We start from the raw sequence: 24612 nt of genomic DNA on the forward strand, positions 1-24612 counted from the left end.
TTGTGGGTCATGATTGAGTCTTATACAACACGTGTATACTATGACTAATTGTGGACTACTAACTGTGGACTACTAACTTGACAACTTAAACAATCACACGTGATTGAAAATATAAACTTAAACAATCACACGTGATTGAAAATATGAACTTAAACAATCACATGTGATTGAAGATATGATATGAATAATAGTTGTATTACATTTTGATATACATATATATTTGTTACAGGTTCGTGAATCCAAGGACGACGGCCATATTTTTAATAAGTTGAAAACTTATTATTAATATACTTTACTACCGTGAGTATATAGTCCCATTTTTAAACTCTAAAAATATTTTGGGATGAGAATACATGCATTTTATGTTTTACGCCATGGACACAAGTACTTAAAATATATTCTACGTTGAGTTGTACCACATTGCATATCTTCCCTAATAGTTTGGTAACTAATATTTACATGCTGTAAGAACATGTAAGCGCGAATCCTATTGATAGATCTATCGGGTTTGACAACCCCAACCGGGCTAGTCGCTCTAGTATCGTAAACGGTTGCATAGTACTTCGTTTTTACTACACTTGGTACAGTGTAGGGAGATTTCATAATAAAAGGAATATGCCACATTAATGGTTAAGTATGGTTACCGAAGCGCTCAACAACTTATAGAATATCTTTATTGAAATATTTGTAACTATGAAATCTTGTGGTCTATATTTATATCGATGCTAACTTTAAACCTATATATCTCACCAACCTTTGTGTTGACTGTTTAAGCATGTTTATTTTCAGGTCCTTAAGAAAGTCTTCCGCTGTTGCATTATCTGAGCAAGCTATGCATGGAGTCTCATGTTTTTGTTTAAATGAAGTGTTGCATTCAATAAAAACTTTGTCATGTATTATATTCGACTGGTGTGTAGTATTTGGAAACCGATGTATTTTGGGGATTATTTCTTAAATAATCGTCCACTTGTTTAAAACATGCATTATGTATAATAATGGTGTGCTTTTTATGAAACGAATGCAATATTTTCTAAAACGTATCATATAGAGGTCAAATACCTCGCTATGGGACCAATGACTAACGTACTGCGTTTATAGTAATATGGACGGGTCATTTCAGTTTACAACTTAAAGTTTTTAAATGTTTCTACAGTGTGTAGCAGTGTAGGTAGTGAGTCATAATGGGTCTAGGTCAAAACGGGCCATTTTTTAGCTACATTATACTCATTTATGTCTTTTTAGCTACACTTTTTTGATATTTACTATACCTTGCAAGTGGGTCACGTTCGGTCGGTTTAGGTAACGGGTCAAAATAGTTTTCAAGACCCAAAAGCTTGACACAAATTTGAGAGTATGAGTCTCAATTGCCAGGTATAATATTTACCCATTTCTCAATTGTATATAATCAATATAAAGTTAGAAAATAGGCGAGTTGGGAAATGGGTTATTTCTGGTTCGGTTTGTGCCGGTGGGAGGTTGAAAGGTTTTATTTAGTGAACAATTAGTTTTTATTTGTGATAACATGGTATATCTAAAATTAGTTAGACATTATATAATAAGTTGACATAAGACTGAGTTTGCACAATATTACGTCAATCTTGAGGGGGGTAAATAACATTTCAAATAAAATGTAACTAATAGATTGTATTCGTTCTTTACAAGTCGTACCACATTTTTCTTTTTTTATTTGGGAATATATAGTGGTGTAAAGTTAGAAAGTAAAAATGGATTAGAGGTATCGATTTTTAGTCGGGGATTAATCGATATCTTTATCTTTATGCATTGGCTACTTGATTTGAGGCTTTGAGCAAAAATTTCGAATTTCTTTTAGCATGACGATTATTGCAACTAAGAAAGTAAATGATTGGTTTAAAAAACAGATTATGGCTGGAAAAGTGGTGTTGTAAGTAATAGCTGTTTTAACAACAATCAACTTTTTTTTGGCCTTATAGTGTAAGAAGTGTCTACTTAAGTGGTTTGTTTACTGGGGAAGATTTTAGGTGTTAAGTTACTTTTGACCATTTGTAGTTATATGGCAGTGTTTTCGGTATTGTCCACACAAATAGGGGTCCATTCCCTTCTCCACTTGGTAATTTGGAGCATCACTTAAAACTGTAAGTTTTCTCCATCGTAGTTCACAATGTAACAATTAGTTTTTGTGTGGATGTTATTGACTTATCTTTGCGGATTGGACCAAATGCCTTCTAAATGCTGCATTCATTATGAAGGTTTTTGGTCACTAGATGTCTGCAAAGTTTTTGTTCAGTTAATATATACAATACATTATACATGTAACAATTCATCATGTATCTACCAAGTTTTTGGCAGTCAACTTTTTGTAACTGTATTAATTCCATAGTTCATCTAATATTTAATGTTTTCCATTATAATTGTAATAGTTCATCCTGTATTAATTATGTGGGTTTTTGGTCACTTTTGGTATCTATATTCATCTCAACAATCAGTCTACAAAGTTCGTCGATTTTCCCTTTTGATGTCACGGGTAAAAATACATATTAGTTCTTATTGTGGATACATTCTCACATCTCAACAATATTGTTGACATTTTCTTGAAGAGCATGTTAAATAGAGTGAATATTAGAATGCCTAATATAATTGTAGCCTTTGTTAATAATGCAATGTGATTACACAATATGTATCTTTATCATCAAAACATCAATTTTTTAACTATAGCTCACAACAATAATTGTTTGATAAACTGAATTAATTTCGCACGGTTTTTTACCCACCCATATAACGCACGGGCTTTAATTCTATCATACTGCTAATCAGTATAAATACTAACGTTTTCGAATCCTATTTTTGAGCTGCCGTGCAACGCACGGGCTCTTAAATCTAGTAAATAAATAAACCCCAAGGATTTTTTTGGTGTGTGAGGAGTAAAAGAGGAGCAGAAACAAAAGGTCAAGTCTTAATATTTTTTTTTCGTTTGATAAAGATAAGATATACGGAGTATTTGTTTTCGTACAAAAAAAAGTATTGTAGTAAGTTTTACTTCGATTTTCAAAGTTACAAACAATATTGGATATTATTTTCGGGTTATATACGGACTAGCATCTGATTGATGTTATAGTTCATTTATTCTGACCAAGTTAAGTACATCCATATATTTGTAAAAGCGACAAGTTTCTTAGTTGAAATCCGTGGTTCCACGGGTCATTAAACTAAATGACTTTAATATTTACATTTACTTAATACCTAAAATATATCTGTTTCGTTTAAATAAACTCGTAATACCACGAGTCATTTCACTAGTAAATATTTTATTAGTTTTCTTCGAAAAGAATATTTGATAAGTATTTATTCATAATGAAAATGACTTTTTATTAAAACAGTCTATGAAAATAAGTAGTATATAACCACCGAGCTTCTGGCTGAGTGGTACAAATCCCCTGGTAGGCGCTTGCTTGTATCCACCTAGTGGTGCAGGTTCGAGTCCGAAAGGGACTGGTTTTCTCACATATTATGCATAAACCCACTTGCCTATGTTCCAGGTGGTGGGGTCCTGTGTCCTTGTCCTATGGCAGGAGCAGTACATAATAAAAATCGAGCGGGTTCACGTAAGTGCGATGTTTCGAGAGTGGGTTTCCAGTGGGGGGTAATGGGAGGGGGACCAACCAAGCCGTTCTAAAAAAAATAAATAAGTAGTATATAAATAGAAGGCAAAACTGAGAAGCAATGCTGATTTTATCAAATACACGCCTCTATTTAATAAGTTCGTTGTTGACTATCTTTTTTAATTGAAAAGCAAAACAATTATTATATATATATATATATATATATATATATATATATATATATATATATATATATATATATATATATATATATATATATATATATATATAGTGGTAGGATCAAGAGGGAAGTAACCATTCGGGGGAAGCGGGGGGAAGCAAAAACTTTTTTTTTTCGTTTTTTGAAAAAACTTTGTTCACGAACATTATAGATGAGATGAAAATATGAACATTTAGTAGAGACACTTTGTGATAAATGTTTTTATTTTGGCGGGAAAAACGCTCGAAGAAGTAATATATAACAATTATCGTGTTTTTCGAGCGTATTTTGAGGTTTTAGCTATTGGGGTTTAGATATTAGGGTTTATAGGGTTTAGATATTAGGGTTTAGAAATTTAGGGTTTAGGGTTTAGATTTAGGGTTTAGATTTAGGATTTAGATTGAGTTTTTAACACGAACGGTTTAGAGTTTAGGGTTTGGTGTTTTGGGTTTATGGAATAAACCCAAAACACCAAACCCTAAACCCTAAACCCTAAACTCTAAATCGGGCTAAATTTTACTACACAAAAATGAAGAAAAAAAACGTTCATATTTTTCACGAACAATATTATCTTGAATGTTATTTTTGTCGATCGTTTTCCCGCCTAAATAATAACATTCATGTAACGACCCTACTTTTTCCGTTATCTTTTACCGTTAATTATTTAACGACCGTTAATTATTATTCGTGCCACGTCATTTCTATGACCTATATTATTATTTTTATAATAATATATTAATTATTATGTGTTATATGAATATTTGTATTCATATTTTAAGTTGTACGTTTCTACGTGTCGTGAATTTCTATCCGGCAAATCTTTTCGTTTTTCAAACCAACGGTCGAGTTTTTGGGATATTTAAATCCTAATTATTTTAAATATGATATTTTAAGATCATATTATTATATATAGTATTTATATTTATTTTTCGTAGCGCGTTTGTTATCTCTCCGGATTTTTAATCGCGTAGTCGTGTTTTCGCGTTTCGGGTTTCGTTCGAGCGTTCGGGCCTCAAGTATTTTATCAAAGTATGAAGATGGCCTACTATGGGGCCCACCCTCTCAAAAATTCGACCTAACCCCATCATGTAGGGAGGAGAGCCTTACTTTTCATTTTTGTGATTCATTTTTGCAAGTCCACTTTTCATTTAACAAAACCTAGCATTCTATTATTTTCTTTCCTCTCTCTTTTCTCCCATTTTGGCCGTCGCCTGCTAGCATCACCATCACCATCATTTCATCAACAATTAAAGCTTGGATCATTCTATTATTTGTAGAAACGGATTCCTCTCGTTCTCCTCTACACGATTACATCTCTTGATACTTGATTAGGGTATAAACCCTAACCCTAGATTTTTAATTTTTCTTATATTTTCTGTATTTTGATGTTATATTGATAGGATAATGCTTACATGTTATTGTATTGATGATTGTATGCGTAGAATTGCTCGATTATACATGTTTTCGGTTTGATTAAATTGGGACAGCAGCATATTCGTTCATTTCTGGTTATGTAACTGTTATAAAAGTGAAAATAAAGTAGTTAGATGAGTTCCTCTCATCAAGACATTAACTTTGGACTCCGGATTCATGTCGTTTCGATTCCCGGAGCCCTAGATATGATCAAAGTGGTATTTTGTTAAAATTAAAATGTAATATTGATATGAACCAGGTTTGGTCGGACTTTGCGACCATATTTGGTGACTTTAGGGTGTGTTAATGTGTTAGGATTAATGGCGGGACGAACTTTCATGTTCGGGTCATCTAAATCCGAGCCACGAATCACCCGTTATGGCTAAAACACGATTTTGATTGAATTGAAGTTCCAAGTGGTGTCATGGCTGATCACCACGACTTGTGGACTATTCTTGGTGTGTTCTTGAGTGTACCAAAGTTTCGGGTGGTTTGATTAGGCGGAGATATATATATAAGGCTCGTCGAAAACCGACACCCGGGGCTCAAGATGCAACCCGATGAACTGTTGATTTAAAACTTATGATTAATTATTAAACTTATGATATAAATAATGAATTTCATTATCATTTAATTACTTATGATATAAAAAGTAATTAATTTAATTTAAGACTTATGATATATATTTATTATATCATTTATTAATTACTTATGATTTAATTAAACTTATGATTAATAATACTTTTATTATTAATGAAAAATACTTATGGTAAGTATTAAACTTATATTATGAGATTATTATAATAAGACTTATAATATGGATTAATTAATTCTTTAATTATTATAAGGTTTAGTTATTATTTAATTATAATTTAATTATTAAATACTTATGGTTTAATAATTATAATTAGAAACTTATGATATGATTAATAAATCAATATTGATTAATTATACTTATGATATGATTAAAATTTATTATTTATTTAATAATACTTATATTATGACTAATATTTAATTAATTAATTAATTACCTATGTTATATTAATTATATCATTTAAACTTATGTTAACTTAATAATTCATTTTAATTTAATTAAACTTATGTTATGACATAATTATACATATTTAACGTTAATTAACATCATAACTTATATTATTATAACAACTTACACTTTTAAAATTAATGTTGACTATGTTTGACCAAGGTTGACTTTTTAGTTGACTTTTGGTTGACTTCGACTTTCAGTTGACTTTTGTTGACTTTCTAATTAAGGAAACTTTCCTAACTTATAAACTTTCCAAAAATAGAAACTTTTCAAAAATAGAAACTTTCCTAAAATAGGAACTTTCCAAAAATAGAAACTTTCCAAAAATGGAAACCTGCTAAAAATAGAAACTTTCTAAAAATAGAAAGTGTGTGTCCGTACGCTATTCCGATTAAACCGATGCATGTTGAGTGTTGTTCTATGTCTACTTGCAACATGTACAATAGCTATCATACTAAGACTTGACCTAAGTTAGTTATTTATATCGACCTGCTTTATTTATAGGTCGGAGTTGTGATCATTCCTGATCACTTTACTTCATTTGCTGTTCGCATATTGTGTGGTTACTTCGTTTGCTATTAAAGTGAGTTATAGTCCCATTTTTTCTATTTTATATCTTTTGGGAGGAGAATACATGCATTTTATTTTTACGTATTGGACACAAGTGGAAGTTGGTTTAAATTATTCATTGTGAGTCGAACAAAAATATTTCCTAATCTAGTAATTGTAATCACTGGTTTCTACTGGTGAACGCGAATCCTATGGATAGATCTATCGGGTTTGACAACCCCATTTCGAGCTAGTCGTGCTAGCAATTTATAATCGGAATGTTTAGTACTTCGTATTTAGTTGAAGATACACTTGTTCGGTGTATATTATTTATTGTGTTTGGCAAGGGTAAATAAATGGTTAAGTGGTTACCAGGTGGCTCACGGAAAATGGAATAATGTTTTATTATATGTTTTCTAGCATATAATTTTATGGTCCAAAAAGGAGTTTTTATGTTTTCAAACATAAATTTTTATGGTTTAAATTAAATATTGTTTGCAATATTAAACCTATAATTCACTCAACATTTTTGTTGACAGTTACTCGCATGTTTTATTCTCAGGTTCATGATTGATTGCTTCCGCTGTGCTTAGAGAGTCTGCATATTTATGATGGCAGCTTTTGTTAAATATTAACTTGCATTCTATTTTGATACATTTAATAGTGAATGTTGTTAACTTTGTTTAGGTCAACTTTTAGTTAAGTAATAATGTATGGTTTTTCTAAACTTACATATTTTGGTAGGTTTCCTTTATAGGAAATCATTTTTAAATAAAGAATGCAAGGTTATTTATCAAATTCATATAGAGTTATGATCAATCTGTGGGACCAAGATAACGATGGTCGTCAAGTGTACTTTGACGGGTCGTTAAATTTGGTATCAGAGCCTAGGATGTAGGGAATTAGGCTGCATTGATGTGGTTACCCAAGTCAATAGGGTGCATTGATGTCGTTATTATATGTGATTATTTGTATCGTATTGGTATATATATTGTTATCATACATACATCTCTATTATGTTCTGAATTCGAGAGGAACTCCCATTCCGATTTAAACGTATTCTCCGACTCATGCGAGTTCATCTTTTATAAGAACACCTCGGTTGGTGAAACTGAGGGATGTCATTCTTGACTTCTGGAATTCTCGACATTTCTATGTCATCTATTATGGTTATGTATATACCGTTTGAGTTATATTACGCGAGATGTCATTCTTGACTTCTAAATGCTCGGCATTTCAATGTCAGCTATTATGTTTAGGTATATAACATTCTTGTTATATTACGTGCCTTTGTGTTGTTGTGCCTATGTGCTTTGATTTTTGAACCGAAAAATGTCATTCTTGACTTTTAGAGATTCTTAGTACTTCGAAGACATCTTTATGTCATCGTTACTCCTATTCATTACTTTTGATGTTTTTGTCTCTTGTGCTATCCTTAGCACATTGTTTAAGAAATCGTTTTAGAGAAATTGTGTGGAAATTTGAGGTTGATCGCGTGTCCTGACCTCATGTAGTGATATTGGAATGGAACTATGAATTAGTGAAATATAATGCCGTCAGGCCACCGAGATTATATTACGTTAATTCATAAAGAAGTCCCAATATTGTGACATGAGGAATAGAAAGCGAGTCAAAGAAAATTTTTACACTACTTATTCAGAAATTCCGATGTATTACATGGGCAGGGAAAATATTCATTAACTTATTTGTTGATATACGAGAAGCTCGTTTTAACCAAATTATGTATCTCATGCTCTATCCTTCATAACTCGCTTGTTAGCAACAGCTTCGCTCGGGAATAGTTTTGGCCAAGGACTTATGTCCTGATAATAGTCAAAACAACATTTAACTCATTGGTTTTCATGACCTCGTAACATTTGTTGGTCAAATGTCACACGATGATTCAAGTCCTTTACTCGATCTTCCACGATCTTACTTCAACTTATAACCTCTGAAATACAGATACTCTGTTTATCATCGGGAGTTTTACACATTTGTTTAATTGGGTGGTTCTCACGAGATTTATGGGCGAATAGAAGTAATGAAATATTTTGTCATGTATACAATTTATAAAATCATATATGTACGTATGTATTCAAATGAATAAATTTACCTTACCTATTTTGGCTAGTATATACTAAATCATACCTTCAAAATTATTTTAAAACCACACATTTATTGAGCTGTTTGACTAAGTTAATTTGTTTTATATAAAATGGTACACATTGTACATACTTCTAAATTTACTAAGAACTTCGTTTCGTTTATGTTGTCACATCAAACGTTTAAAGCTTTTTCAAAACTCCTTTAATTAATTTTATCAACTTTTCGCATTACTCTACAGAGTGTCTGGATCACAGTTCTTCTCATCCTCCGTTTAAGGATGAAACTTACCATTAAGTTCATTGATAGAAACTTACCATTAAGTTCATTGATAGAAACTCTTACACCACTTTGGATGCCGATTTTATTAAATTTGTTAGATAGTCTTTGCGCTCATAAATTTTCCCTCTTATGGTTGGACATGGCCGAAACGCGGACCGATAAATCAATTTTCTAGGGTACACTCGGTGGTCACCCTATTTTAGAAAAGGCGCTAGGTGGGTTTCTACCCCAACTGTTGTTATAGTGGGTATCATGGATATATATTACACTAGACCGTTTGAGGAGTTTCTACTCTCAATATTCACTGTCAACCGCAACACCCTCGTAAACATCAATCCTTGGATTCAATACTTTGAGATGCACGAAATTATTTTTGGAGGTTCATCTCACCTGTAGTCGACCATTCTTTATAACCCATGAATCGCGTTCTTTTCATCCGCACATAAATTTAAGAATATGGATGAATCCTAGATTTCCTCGCTCACTGTACAATGAAGTTCACTCTCGTTGAAATATCACACCTTTCGTACGTCTTCCTTTCGGAAATGTAATGAAAATTTACTTTGAAATCCATGATCCTCGTTATCTCCTTTGAGAGAATTGCCTTAAATATCTATGCCACTTATCTGACTACTCCGTATATTTCTTCCTTCATTGTTGTATATTTCATTCGTCCCAGTTCATCCCCTTGGGGAGCTTCTGTTTTGGTTGTTAAGAAGAAAGGTGGTTCGTTCCGATGGTGTATTGATTATTGCAAGTTGAACAAGCTTACGGTTAAGAACCGTTACCCTCTTTCGAGAATTGATGATCCGTTCGATCAACCCCAAGGTTCGTCCATTTATTCTAAGATTGACCTTCATTCCGGTTATCACCAACTGCGGGCTAAAGAAACTGATATTTCGAAACCGCTTTCCGTACCCGTTGTGGTCACCGCGAATTTCTTATTATGCCGTCCGGATTGACTAACACACCTGCTATGTTCATGGACCTCATGAACCCCGTGTGTAGCCCATATCTGGATAAATTCGTTAACATTTTCATCGATGATATCCTTATCTATTCCAAGAAGTGATCAAGAGCACGAAGATAAGTGCGTGATTTGTTAAGAAAAGAAGAGCTGTATGCCGAATTTTTCTAAATGGTAGCTCTGGTTGAAAGAAGTTCAATTCCTTGGGCACGTTGTTAATAAACAGGGAATTCAAGTTGATCCTGCTAAGATTGAGGCAATTGGGAAGTGCAAAATTTCCGAAAACTCTTACTCAGATTCGTCAGTTCCTAGGATTTAGGTTTGGCAGGCTATTATAGAAGGTTCATTCAAGATTTCTCTCGTATCACGAAACCTCTGACTGCTTTAACGCACAAGGGGGAGAAGTATGAGTGGAAGGATGAACAAGAGACTGCTTTTCAGATTTTGAAGAAGAAGTTGACTACCGCTCTGATATTGTCACTACCTGAGGGTAATGATGATTTTGTCGTTTATTGTGATGCTTCGCGTCAAGGCTTTGGTTGCGTTTTGATGCAACGAAAGAAAGTATTGCGGACGCGTCACGTCAGTTGAAGATTCACGAGCAGAATTATACAACTCATGATTTAGAGTTGGGGGCTGTTATTTTTGCGCTTAAGATTTGGAGACACTATCTTTATGGGGTCAAAAGTACAGTGTACACTAATCGCAAAAGTCTTTAACATATTCTTGTTCATAAACAGTTGAATATGAGGCAACGAAGATGGGTTGAGACGTTGCATGATTATGATTGCGAACTTTTGTATTATCCGGGGAAGGCCAATGTTGTAGCCGATACGTTAAGTCGTAAAGAGAGGACTGAACCTCGTAGGTTTAGGGCCTTGAATATGACCATTTGAACAAACCTCGCAAGGCAGATTCTTGCAGCTCAATAAGAAGCCTTGAAGGAGGAGAATTTTGTAACGGGAAGGTCTGAGGCTTGAGTAAACTGTTAAATGTACGAACCGGTGGTACTCGGTATTTTGCGGGACACCTTTGGGTTCCGAAGTTTGGTGATCTACGACAACTTGTTTTAGATGAGGCCCATAAGTCTAGGTACTCTATTCATCCTGGTTCAGGAAAGATGTATCATGATCTTAAGGAGCTGTATTGGTGGCCTAATTTGAAAGCTGATGTGGCTACATATGTGGCTAAGTATTTGACCTGTGCTAAGGTTAAAGCTGAACATCAGAAACCGTCTGGACTTTTGGTGCAACCTGAGATTCCCGAGTGGAAGTGGGAAGGTATTACAACGGATTTTATTACGAAGTTACTGAGAGTTGTGGGTGGTTATGATACCATTTGGGTGATTGTTGACCGACTCACAAAATCAGCTCATTTCTTACCGATTAAGGAAACAGATTCGAGGGAGAAGCTTACTCGTTTGTATTTGAAGGAGATTGTTTCTAGACATGGTGTTCCCGTATCTATTATTTCGGACCGAGACAGTCGATTTACATCGAGGTTTTGGCAGTCCTCACAAGATGCTTTGGGAACTAAATTGGATATGGACACTACTTATCATCCATGGTCAGATGGTCAGAGTGAAAGGACCATTCAAACATTGGAAGACATGTTACGAGCATGCATCATTGATTTTGGTAATGGTTGGGATAAGTACTTGCCACTGGCTGAATTTTCTTATAATAACAGCTATCATGCAAGTATTAAGCCGCACCTTTTGAAGCGCTGTATGGTAGAAAGTGTATGTCTCATGTCTGCTGGAATGAGGTTGGGGATGCTCAACTCACAGGTCCAGGAATTATTCATGAGACTACCGAAAAGATCGTACAGATTAAGGAAAGTTTAAGAACCGCCAGAAGTCGGCAAAAGAGCTATGCCAATAAGAGAAGGAACAATATTGAATTTCAAGTCGGTGATCGTGTTATGTTGAAGGTATCACCTTGGAAGGGCGTGATACGATTTGGTAAAAGGGAAAAGTTGAGTCCTCGTTTTGTTGGACCGTTTGAGATTATTGAGAGAGTTAGACCCGTGGCTTATCGTTTGAAATTGCCACAAGAACTCAGTGCTGTTCATGACGTTTTTCATGTATCGAATTTGAAGAAGTGTTTGGCCGAGGCCGATGAAACTATTCCTCTGGAGGAACTTCATGTTGATAAGCAAACTCATTTTATTGAGGAACATGTTGAAATTATGGATCGAGAGGTTAAGACTCTTAAGCATAGGAGAATTCCTATTTTTCAGGTTAGGTGGAACGCCAGACGTGGTCCCGAGTTCACTTGAGAGCGTGAAGATCAGATGAAGCAGAAGTAACCGCATTTGTTCCCAGATGCGGAGTCAACCCCTGCACCTGCTTAAATTTCGGGACGAAATTTCCGTAACGGGAAGGTACTGTAACGACCCTACTTTTTCAGTTATCTTTTACCGTTAATTATTTAATGATCGTTAATTATTATTCGTGCCACGTCATTTTTATGACCTATATTATTATTTTTATAATAATATATTAATTATTATGTGTTATATGAATATTTGTATTCATATTTTAAGTTGTACGTTTCTACGTGTCGTGAATTTCTATCCGGCAAATCTTTTCGTTTTTCAAACCAACGGTCGAGTTTTTGGGATATTTAAATCCTAATTATTTTAAATATGATATTTTAAGATCATATTATTATATATAGTATTTATATTTATTTTTCGACGCGCGTTTGTTATCTCTCCGGATTTTTAATCGCGTAGTCGTGTTTTCGCGTTTCGGGTTTCGTTCGAGCGTTCGGGCCACAAGCATTTTATCAAAGTATGAAGATGGCCTACTATGGAGCCCACCCTCTCAAAAATTCGGCCTAACCCCATCATGTAGGGGGGAGAGCCTTACTTTTCATTTTTGTGATTCATTTTTGCAAGTCCACTTTTCATTTAACAAAACCTAGCATTCTATTATTTTCTTTCCTCTCTCTTTTCTCCCATTTTGGCCGTCGCCTACTAGCATCACCATCACCATCATTTCATCAACAATTAAAGCTTGGATCATTCTATTATTTGTAGAAACGGATTCCTCTCGTTCTCCTCTACACGATTACATCTCTTGATTCTTGATTAGGGTATAAAATCTAACCCTAGATTTTTAATTTTTCTTATATTTTCTGTATTTTGATGTTATATTGATAGGATAATGCTTACATGTTATTGTATTGATGATTGTATGCGTAGAATTGCTCGATTATACATGTTTTCGGTTTGATTAAATTGGGACAGCAGCATATTCGTTAATTTCTGGTTATGTAACTGTTATAAAAGTGAAAATAAAGTAGTTAGATGAGTTCCTCTCATCAAGACATTAACTTTGGACTCCGGATTCATGTCGTTTCAATTCCCGGAGCCCTAGATATGATCAAAGTGGTATTTTGTTAAAATTAAAATGTAATATTGATATGAACCAGGTTTGGTCCGACTTTGTGACCATATTTGGTGACTTTAGGGTGTGTTAGTGTGTTAGGATTAATGGTGAGACGAACTTTCATGTTCGGGTCATCTAAATCCGAGCCACGAATCACCCGTTATGGCTAAAACACGATTTTGATTGAATTGAAGTTCCAAGTGGTGTCATGGCTGATCACCATGACTTGTGGACTGTTCTTGGTGTGTTCTTGAGTGTACCAAAGTGTCGGGTGGTTTGATTAGGCGGAGATATATATAAGGCTCGCCGAAAACCGACACCCGGGGCTCAAGACGCAACCCGATGAACTGTTGATTTAAAACTTATGATTAATTATTAAACTTATGATATAAATAATGAATTTCATTATCATTTAATTACTTATGATATAAAAAGTAATTAATTTAATTTAAGACTTATGATATATATTTATTATATCATTTATTAATTACTTATGATTTAATTAAACTTATGATTAATAATACTTTTATTATTAATGAAAAATACTTATGGTAAGTATTAAACTTATATTATGAGATTATTATAATAAGACTTATAATATGGATTAATTAATTCTTTAATTATTATAAGGCTTAGTTATTATTTAATTATAATTTAATTATTAAATACTTATGGTTTAATAATTATAATTAGAAACTTATGATATGATTAATAATTCATTATTGATTAATTATACTTATGATATGATTAAAATTTATTATTTATTTAATAATACTTATATTATAACTAATATTTAATTAATTAATTAATTAATTACCTATGTTATATTAATTATATCATTTAAACTTATGTTAACTTAATAATTCATTTTAATTTAATTAAACTTATGTTATGACATAATTATACATATTTAACGTTAATTAACATCATAACTTATATTATTATAACAACTTACACTTTTAAAATTAATGTTGACTATGTTTGACCAAGGTTGACTTTTTAGTTGACTTTTGGTTGACTTCGTCTTTCAGTTGACTTTTGTTGACTTTCTAATTAAGGAAACTTTCCTAACTTATAAACTTTCCAAAAATAGAAACTTTTCAAAAATAGAAACTTTCCTAAAATAGGAACTTTCCAAAAATAGAAACTTTCCAAAAATGGAAACCTGCTAAAAATAGAAACTTTCTAAAAATAGAAAGTGTGTGTCCGTACGCTGTTCCGATTAAACCGATGCATGTTGAGTGTTGTTCTATGTCTACTTGCAACATGTACAATAGCTATCATACTAAGACTTGACCTAAGTTAGTTATTTATATCGACCTGCTTTATTTATAGGTCGGAGTTGTGATCATTCCTGATCACTTTACTTCATTTGCTGTTCGCATATTGTGTGGTTACTTCGTTTGCTATTAAGGTGAATTATAGTCCCATTTTTTCTATTTTATATCTTTTGGGAGGAGAATACATGCATTTTATTTTTACGTATTGGACACAAGTGGAAGTTGGTTTAAATTATTCATTGTGAGTCGAACAAAAATATTCCCTAATCTAGTAATTGTAATCACTGGTTTCTACTGGTGAACGCGAATCCTATGGATAGATCTATCGGGTTTGACAACCCCATTTCGAGCTAGTCGTGCTAGCAATTTATAATCGGAATGTTTAGTACTTCGTATTTAGTTGAAGATACACTTGTTCGGTGTATATTATTTATTGTGTTTGGCAAGGGTAAATAAATGGTTAAGTGGTTACCAGGTGGCTCACGGAAAATGGAATAATGTTTTATTATATGTTTTCTAGCATATAATTTTATGGTCCAAAAAGGAGTTTTTATGTTTTCAAACATAAATTTTTATGGTTTAAATTAAATATTGTTTGCAATATTAAACCTATAATTCACTCAACATTTTTGTTGACAGTTACTCGCATGTTTTATTCTCAGGTTCATGATTGATTGCTTCCGCTGTGCTTAGAGAGTCTGCATATTTATGATGGCAGCTTTTGTTAAACATTAACTTGCATTCTATTTTGATACATTTAATAGTGAATGTTGTTAACTTTGTTTAGGTCAACTTTTAGTTAAGTAATAATGTATGGTTTTTCTAAACTTACATATTTTGGTAGGTTTCCTTTATAGGAAATTATTTTTAAATAAAGAATGCAAGGTTATTTATCAAATTCATATAGAGTTATGATCAATCTGTGGGACCAAGATAACGATGGTCGTCAAGTGTACTTTGACGGGTCGTTAAATTTGGTATCAGAGCCTAGGATGTAGGGAATTAGGCTGCATTGATGTGGTTACCCAAGTCAATAGGGTGCATTGATGTCGTTATTATATGTGATTATTTGTATCGTATTGGTATATATATTGTTATCATACATACATCTCTATTATGTTCTGAATTCGAGAGGAACTCCCATTCCGATTTAAACGTATTCTCCGACTCATGCGAGTTCATCTTTTATAAGAACACCTCGGTTGGTGAAACCGAGGGATGTCATTCTTGACTTCTGGAATTCTCGACATTTCTATGTCATCTATTATGGTTATGTATATACCGTTTGAGTTATATTACGCGAGATGTCATTCTTGACTTCTAAATGCTCGGCATTTCAATGTCAGCTATTATGTTTAGGTATATAACATTCTTGTTATATTACGTGCCTTTGTGTTGTTGTGCCTATGTGCTTTGATTTTTGAACCGAAAAATGTCATTCTTGACTTTTAGAGATTCTTAGTACTTCGAAGACATCTTTATGTCATCGTTACTCCTATTCCTTACTTTTGATGTTTTTGTCTCTTGTGCTTTCCTTAGCACATTGTTTAAGAAATCGTTTTAGAGAAATTGTGTGGAAATTTGAGGTTGATCGCGTGTCCTGACCTCATGTAGTGATATTGGAATGGAACTATGAATTAGTGAAATATAATGGCGTCAGGCCAACGTGATTATATTACGTTAATTCATAAAGAAGTCCCAATATTGTGACATGAGGAATAGAAAGCGAGTCAAAGAAAATTTTTACACTACTTATTCAGAAATTCCGATGTATTACATGGGCAGGGAAAATATTCATTAACTTATTTGTTGATATACGAGAAGCTCGTTTTAACCAAATTATGTATCTCATGCTCTATCCTTCATAACTTGCTTGTTAGCAACAGCTTCACTCGGGAACAGTTTTGGCCAAGGACTTATGTCCTGATAATAGTTAAAACAACATTTAACTCATTGGTTTTCATGACCTCGTAACATTTGTTGGTCAAATGTCGCACGATGATTCAAGTCCTTTACTCGATCTTCCACGATCTTACTTCAACTTGTAACCTCTGAAATACAGATACTCTGTTTATCATCGGGAGTTTTACACATTTGTTTAATTGGGTGGTTCTCACGAGATTTATGGGCGAATAGAAGTAATGAAATATTTTGTCATGTATACAATTTATAAAATCATATATGTACGTATGGATTCAAATGAATAAATTTACCTTATCTATTTTGGCTAGTATATACTAAATCATACCTTCAAAATTATTTTAAAACCACACATTTATTGAGCTGTTTGACTAAGTTAATTTGTTTTATATAAAATGGTACACATTGTACATACTTCTAAATTTACTAAGAACTTCGTTTCGTTTATGTTGTCACATCAAACGTTTAAAGCTTTTTCAAAACTCCTTTAATTAATTTTATCAACTTTTCGCATTACTCTACAGAGTGTCTGGATCACAGTTCTTCTCATCCTCCGCTTAAGGATGAAACTTACCATTAAGTTCATTGATAGAAACTTACCATTAAGTTCATTGATAGAAACGCTTACTCCACTTTGGATGTCGGTTTTATTAAATTTTTTAGATAGTCTTTGCGCTCATAAATTTTCCCTCTTATGGTTGGACATGGCCGAAACACGGACCGATAAATCAATTTTCTAGGGTACACTCGGTGGTCACCCTATTGTAGAAAAGGCGCTAGGTGGGTTTCTACCCCAACTGTTGTTATAGTGGGTATCATGGATATATATTACACTAGACCGTTTGAGGAGTTTCTACTCTCAATATTCACGGTCAACCGCAACACCCTCGTAAACATCAATCCTTGGATTCAATACTTTGAGATGCACGAAATTATTTTTGGAGGTTCATCTCACCTGTAGTCGGCCATTCTTTATAACCCATGAATCGCGTTCTTTTCATCCGCACATAAATTTAAGAATATGGATGAATCCTAGATTTCCTCGCTCACTGTACAATGAAGTTCACTCTCGTTGAAATATCACACCTTTCGTACGTCTTCCTTTCGGAAATGTAATGAAAATTTACTTTGAAATCCATGATCCTCGTTATCTCCTTTGAGAGAATTGCCTTAAATATCTATGCCACTTATCTGACTACTCCGTATATTTCTTCCTTCATTGTTGTATATTTCATTCGTCCCAGTTCATCCCCTTGGGGAGCTTCTGTTTTGGTTGTTAAGAAGAAAGGTGGTTCGTTCCGATGGTGTATTGATTATTGCAAGTTGAACAAGCTTACGGTTAAGAACCGTTACCCTCTTTCGATAATTGATGATCCGTTCGATCAACCCCAAGGTTCGTCCATTTATTCTAAGATTGACCTTCATTCCGGTTATCACCAACTGCGGGCTAAAGAAACTGATATTTCGAAACCGCTTTCCGTACCCGTTGTGGTCACCGCGAATTTCTTATTATGCCGTCCGGATTGACTAACACACCTGCTATGTTCATGGACCTCATGAACCCCGTGTGTAGCCCATATCTGGATAAATTCGTTAACGTTTTCATCGATGATATCCTTATCTATTCCAAGAAGTGATCAAGAGCACGAAGATAAGTGCGTGATTTGTTAAGAAAAGAAGAGCTGTATGCCGAATTTTTCTAAATGGTAGCTCTGGTTGAAAGAAGTTCAATTCCTTGGGCACGTTGTTAATAAACAGGGAATTCAAGTTGATCCTGCTAAGATTGAGGCAATTGGGAAGTGCAAAATTTCCGAAAACTCTTACTCAGATTCGTCAGTTCCTAGGATTTAGGTTTGGCAGGCTATTATAGAAGGTTCATTCAAGATTTCTCTCGTATCACGAAACCTCTGACTGCTTTAACGCACAAGGGGGAGAAGTATGAGTGGAAGGATGAACAAGAGACTGCTTTTCAGATTTTGAAGAAGAAGTTGACTACCGCTCTGATATTGTCACTACCTGAGGGTAATGATGATTTTGTCGTTTATTGTGATGCTTCGCGTCAAGGCTTTGGTTGCGTTTTGATGCAACGAAAGAAAGTATTGCGGACGCGTCACGTCAGTTGAAGATTCACGAGCAGAATTATACAACTCATGATTTAGAGTTGGGGGCTGTTATTTTTGCGCTTAAGATTTGGAGACACTATCTTTATGGGGTCAAAAGTACAGTGTACACTAATCGCAAAAGTCTTTAACATATTCTTGTTCAGAAACAGTTGAATATGAGGCAACGAAGATGGGTTGAGACGTTGCATGATTATGATTGCGAACTTTTGTATTATCCGGGGAAGGCCAATGTTGTAGCCGATACGTTAAGTCGTAAAGAGAGGACTGAACCTCGTAGGTTTAGGGCCTTGAATATGACCATTTGAACAAACCTCGCAAGGCAGATTCTTGCAGCTCAATAAGAAGCCTTGAAGGAGGAGAATTTTGTAACGGGAAGGTCTGAGGCTTGAGTAAACTGTTAAATGTACGAACCGGTGGTACTCGGTATTTTGCGGGACACCTTTGGGTTCCGAAGTTTGGTGATCTACGACAACTTGTTTTAGATGAGGCCCATAAGTCTAGGTACTCTATTCATCCTAGTTCAGGAAAGATGTATCATGATCTTAAGGAGCTGTATTGGTGGCCTAATTTGAAAGCTGATGTGGCTACATATGTGGCTAAGTATTTGACCTGTGCTAAGGTTAAAGCTGAACATCAGAAACCGTCTGGACTTTTGGTGCAACCTGAGATTCCCGAGTGGAAGTGGGAAGGTATTACAACGGATTTTATTACGAAGTTACTGAGAGTTGTGGGTGGTTATGATACCATTTGGGTGATTGTTGACCGACTCACAAAATTAGCTCATTTCTTACCGATTAAGGAAACAGATTCGAGGGAGAAGCTTACTCGTTTGTATTTAAATGAGATTGTTTCTAGACATGGTGTTCCCGTATCTATTATTTCGGACCGAGACAGTCGATTTACATCGAGATTTTGGCAGTCCTCACAAGATGCTTTGGGAACTAAATTGGATATGGACACTACTTATCATCCATGGTCAGATGGTCAGAGTGAAAGGACCATTCAAACATTGGAAGACATGTTACGAGCATGCATCATTGATTTTGGTAATGGTTGGGATAAGTACTTGCCACTGGCTGAATTTTCTTATAATAACAGCTATCATGCAAGTATTAAGCCACACCTTTTGAAGCGCTGTATGGTAGAAAGTGTATGTCTCATGTCTGCTGGAATGAGGTTGGGGATGCTCAACTCACAGGTCCAGGAATTATTCATGAGACTACCGAAAAGATCGTACAGATTAAGGAAAGTTTAAGAACCGCCAGAAGTCGGTAAAAGAGCTATGCCAATAAGAGAAGGAACAATATTGAATTTCAAGTCGGTGATCGTGTTATGTTGAAGGTATCACCTTGGAAGGGCGTGATACGATTTGGTAAAAGGGAAAAGTTGAGTCCTCGTTTTGTTGGACCGTTTGAGATTATTGAGAGAGTTAGACCCGTGGCTTATCGTTTGAAATTGCCACAAGAACTCAGTGCTGTTCACGACGTTTTTCATGTATCGAATTTGAAGAAGTGTTTGGCCGAGGCCGATGAAACTATTCCTCTGGAGGAACTTCATGTTGATAAGCAAACTCATTTTATTGAGGAACATGTTGAAATTATGGATCGAGAGGTTAAGACTCTTAAGCATAGCAGAATTCCTATTTTTCGGGTTAGGTGGAACGCCAGACGCGGTCCCGAGTTCACTTGAGAGCGTGAAGATCAGATGAAGCAGAAGTACCCGCATTTGTTCCCAGATGCGGAGTCAACCCCTGCACCTGCTTAAATTTCGGGACGAAATTTCCGTAACGGGAAGGTACTGTAACGACCCTACTTTTTCCGTTATCTTTTACCGTTAATTATTTAATGATCGTTAATTATTATTCGTGCCACGTCATTTTTATGACCTATATTATTATTTTTATAATAATATATTAATTATTATGTGTTATATGAATATTTGTATTCATATTTTAAGTTGTACGTTTCTACGTGTCGTGAATTTCTATCCGGCAAATCTTTTCGTTTTTCAAACCAACGGTCGAGTTTTTGGGATATTTAAATCCTAATTATTTTAAATATGATATTTTAAGATCATATTATTATATATAGTATTTATATTTATTTTTAGACGCGCGTTTGTTATCTCTCCGGATTTTTAATCGCGTAGTCGTGTTTTCGCGTTTCGGGTTTCGTTCGAGCATTCGGGCCACAAGCATTTTATCAAAGTATGAAGATGGCCTACTATGGGTCCCACCCTCTCAAAAATTCGGCCTAACCCCATCATGTAGGGGGGGAGAGCCTTACTTTTCATTTTTGTGATTCATTTTTGCAAGTCCACTTTTCATTTAACAAAACCTAGCATTCTATTATTTTCTTTCCTCTCTCTTTTCTCCCATTTTGGCTGTTGCCTACTAGCATCACCATCACCATCATTTCATCAACAATTAAAGCTTGGATCATTCTATTATTTGTAGAAACGGATTCCTCTCGTTCTCCTCTACACGATTACATCTCTTGATTCTTGATTAGGGTATAAACCCTAACCCTAGATTTTTAATTTTTCTTATATTTTCTGTATTTTGATGTTATATTGATAGGATAATGCTTACATGTTATTGTATTGATGATTGTATGCGTAGAATTGCTCGATTATACATGTTTTCGGTTTGATTAAATTGGGACAGCAGCATATTCGTTCATTTCTGGTTATGTAACTGTTATAAAAGTGAAAATAAAGTAGTTAGATGAGTTCCTCTCATCAAGACATTAACTTTGGACTCCGGATTCATGTCGTTTCAATTCCCGGAGCCCTAGATATGATCAAAGTGGTATTTTGTTAAAATTAAAATGTAATATTGATATGAACCAGGTTTGGTCCGACTTTGTGACCATATTTGGTGACTTTAGGGTGTGTTAGTGTGTTAGGATTAATGGTGGGATGAACTTTCATGTTCGGGTCATCTAAATCCGAGCCACGAATCACCCGTTATGGCTAAAACACGATTTTGATTGAATTGAAGTTCCAAGTGGTGTCATGGCTGATCACCATGACTTGTGGACTGTTCTTGGTGTGTTCTTGAGTGTACCAAAGTGTCGGGTGGTTTGATTAGGCGGAGATATATATAAGGCTCGCCGAAAACCGACACCCGGGGCTCAAGACGCAACCCGATGAACTGTTGATTTAAAACTTATGATTAATTATTAAACTTATGATATAAATAATGAATTTCATTATCATTTAATTACTTATGATATAAAAAGTAATTAATTTAATTTAAGACTTATGATATATATTTATTATATCATTTATTAATTACTTATGATTTAATTAAACTTATGATTAATAATACTTTTATTATTAATGAAAAATACTTATGGTAAGTATTAAACTTATATTATGAGATTATTATAATAAGACTTATAATATGGATTAATTAATTCTTTAATTATTATAAGGCTTAGTTATTATTTAATTATTAAATACTTATGGTTTAATAATTATAATTAGAAACTTATGATATGATTAATAATTCATTATTGATTAATTATACTTATGATATGATTAAAATTTATTATTTATTTAATAATACTTATATTATAACTAATATTTAATTAATTAATTAATTACCTATGTTATATTAATTATATCATTTAAACTTATGTTAACTTAATAATTCATTTTAATTTAATTAAACTTATGTTATGACATAATTATACATATTTAACGTTAATTAACATCATAACTTATATTATTATAACAACTTACACTTTTAAAATTAATGTTGACTATGTTTGACCAAGGTTGACTTTTGGTTGACTTTTGGTTGACTTCGACTTTCAATTGACTTTTGTTGACTTTCTAATTAAGGAAACTTTCCTAACTTATAAACTTTCCAAAAATAGAAACTTTTCAAAAATAGAAACTTTCCTAAAATATGAACTTTCCAAAAATAGTGAATGTTGTTAACTTTGTTTAGGTCAACTTTTGGTTAAGTAATAATGTATGATTTTTCTAAACTTACATATTTTGGTAGGTTTCCTTTATAGGAAATCATTTTTAAATAAAGAATGCAAGGTTATTTATCAAATTCATATAGAGTTATGATCAAGCTGTAGGACCAAGATAACGATGGTCGTCAAGTGTACTTTGACGGGTCGTTAAAATTCATCACGAAGTGTCTTTTCTAAATGTTCATATTTTCGTGTGTTCTTGATGCCAGAAAAAAAAATTCAAAAAAAATGAAAAAAATTTTTTTTGCTTCCCCCGCATCCTCCCGATTGGTTACTTCCCCATTAATCCTGCCTATATATATATATATATATATATATATATATATATATATATATATATATATATATATATATATATATATATATATATATATATATATATATATATATATGGAGTTACTTACAACAAGGTACAATTTGAGTACATGTAGACAACACAAAGAATAGGATTATGAACTCTAAAAGACTATCAATATAAACATAATGAACATTCACTAGCGCGGATAGAAGGAGAAAACTACATGATTATGTGTTAAGATATTGAGACGGGTTCACAAGTCATTGGTTCCATTCAATTTTATTCTTTCACGAACGATTAGCACACCACTCGAAGCTTTTTATTTGAACCTCGTTAAGAGTTACCGAAGCACATGTCCATTTATTTTTAAACACCTTTTGATTACGATTTCTCCCTATATAATAGCCGCAAGTCCACTCTAGAGCTTGCCATAGCTTGGCTCCCCAAGCCGATTTAACCTTTTGATTCTTCCCACAAAAGATGTCGACAACACTCAAATTACTTACCAAGCCTAAATTCCACCACTTATAGACTCGTTCCCATACTTGATTGGCGTGTTTGCAAAATAAAAATGCGTGAACAATGGATTGTATCCTGACATTACAAGTTGGACAACACACTGAATCTAGATCAATTCCTTTCTTATCTAACTCAACGAGAACCGACATTTTTTTTAGTTTGGTCCTCCAAGCGAAAATCTCTAATTTTTTTGGAACTAAGTTGTTCCTTAGTGTCTCTTGATCTGAGATTGATGGCGAAAACAGTGACTCATAGATCAACTTTGAAAGTATATTAGTGTTGAAGACTTTGTTCATGTTAAGAGTCCAAATATCATCCGCATTACTTGTTACCCGAAATGATTCCAGCATGCTAATTAGTTCGGCTAGTTCCCACTGAACCTGCCTCTCGGAACTCTCAACCATTCCCAAGATATCACACAATCTGATCCATTCCATTTTACTCGATCTTTAACCAAGTAGCCCTTATTAGAATCAAGTAGGAATAATATTTTGAACCTGCATTTTAATTTGACATTCCCAAGCCAATAGTCGTCCAAAAACTTTGTTCCCTCCCCATTACCGATTTCCTTTTTAAAGCTACCTTTGAAGTTTATATCTAAGTTATCCATGTCCAACCTGTTTTGAAAGATGTAGTACCATGTTGTTTCATAGAAACTTTGGATACAATCTGACGGATCAGAATGATCACCAAGTTTTCCATGAAACCATAAATACTTGTAATAATTGTGTTCCAAAAAGCCTCCTTTTTCGTTTAAAATTGCCACCACTAATTGCCCAAGAGAGCACGATTTTTCCCGTTTAAAGTTCCAATACCCAACCCGCCCGATTTTTAACAGCAAAGAACCCGATCCCATTTAACCTAATAAATTTTCAAGTATTCACCCGTCCCGCCCTAAAAGAAATTGCGGCAAAGTTTTTCTAAAG

The sequence above is a fragment of the Rutidosis leptorrhynchoides genome, chromosome 4 (genome assembly GCF_046630445.1).
Source record: "Rutidosis leptorrhynchoides isolate AG116_Rl617_1_P2 chromosome 4, CSIRO_AGI_Rlap_v1, whole genome shotgun sequence".
In the NCBI taxonomy this organism is placed as follows: Eukaryota; Viridiplantae; Streptophyta; class Magnoliopsida; order Asterales; family Asteraceae; genus Rutidosis; species Rutidosis leptorrhynchoides.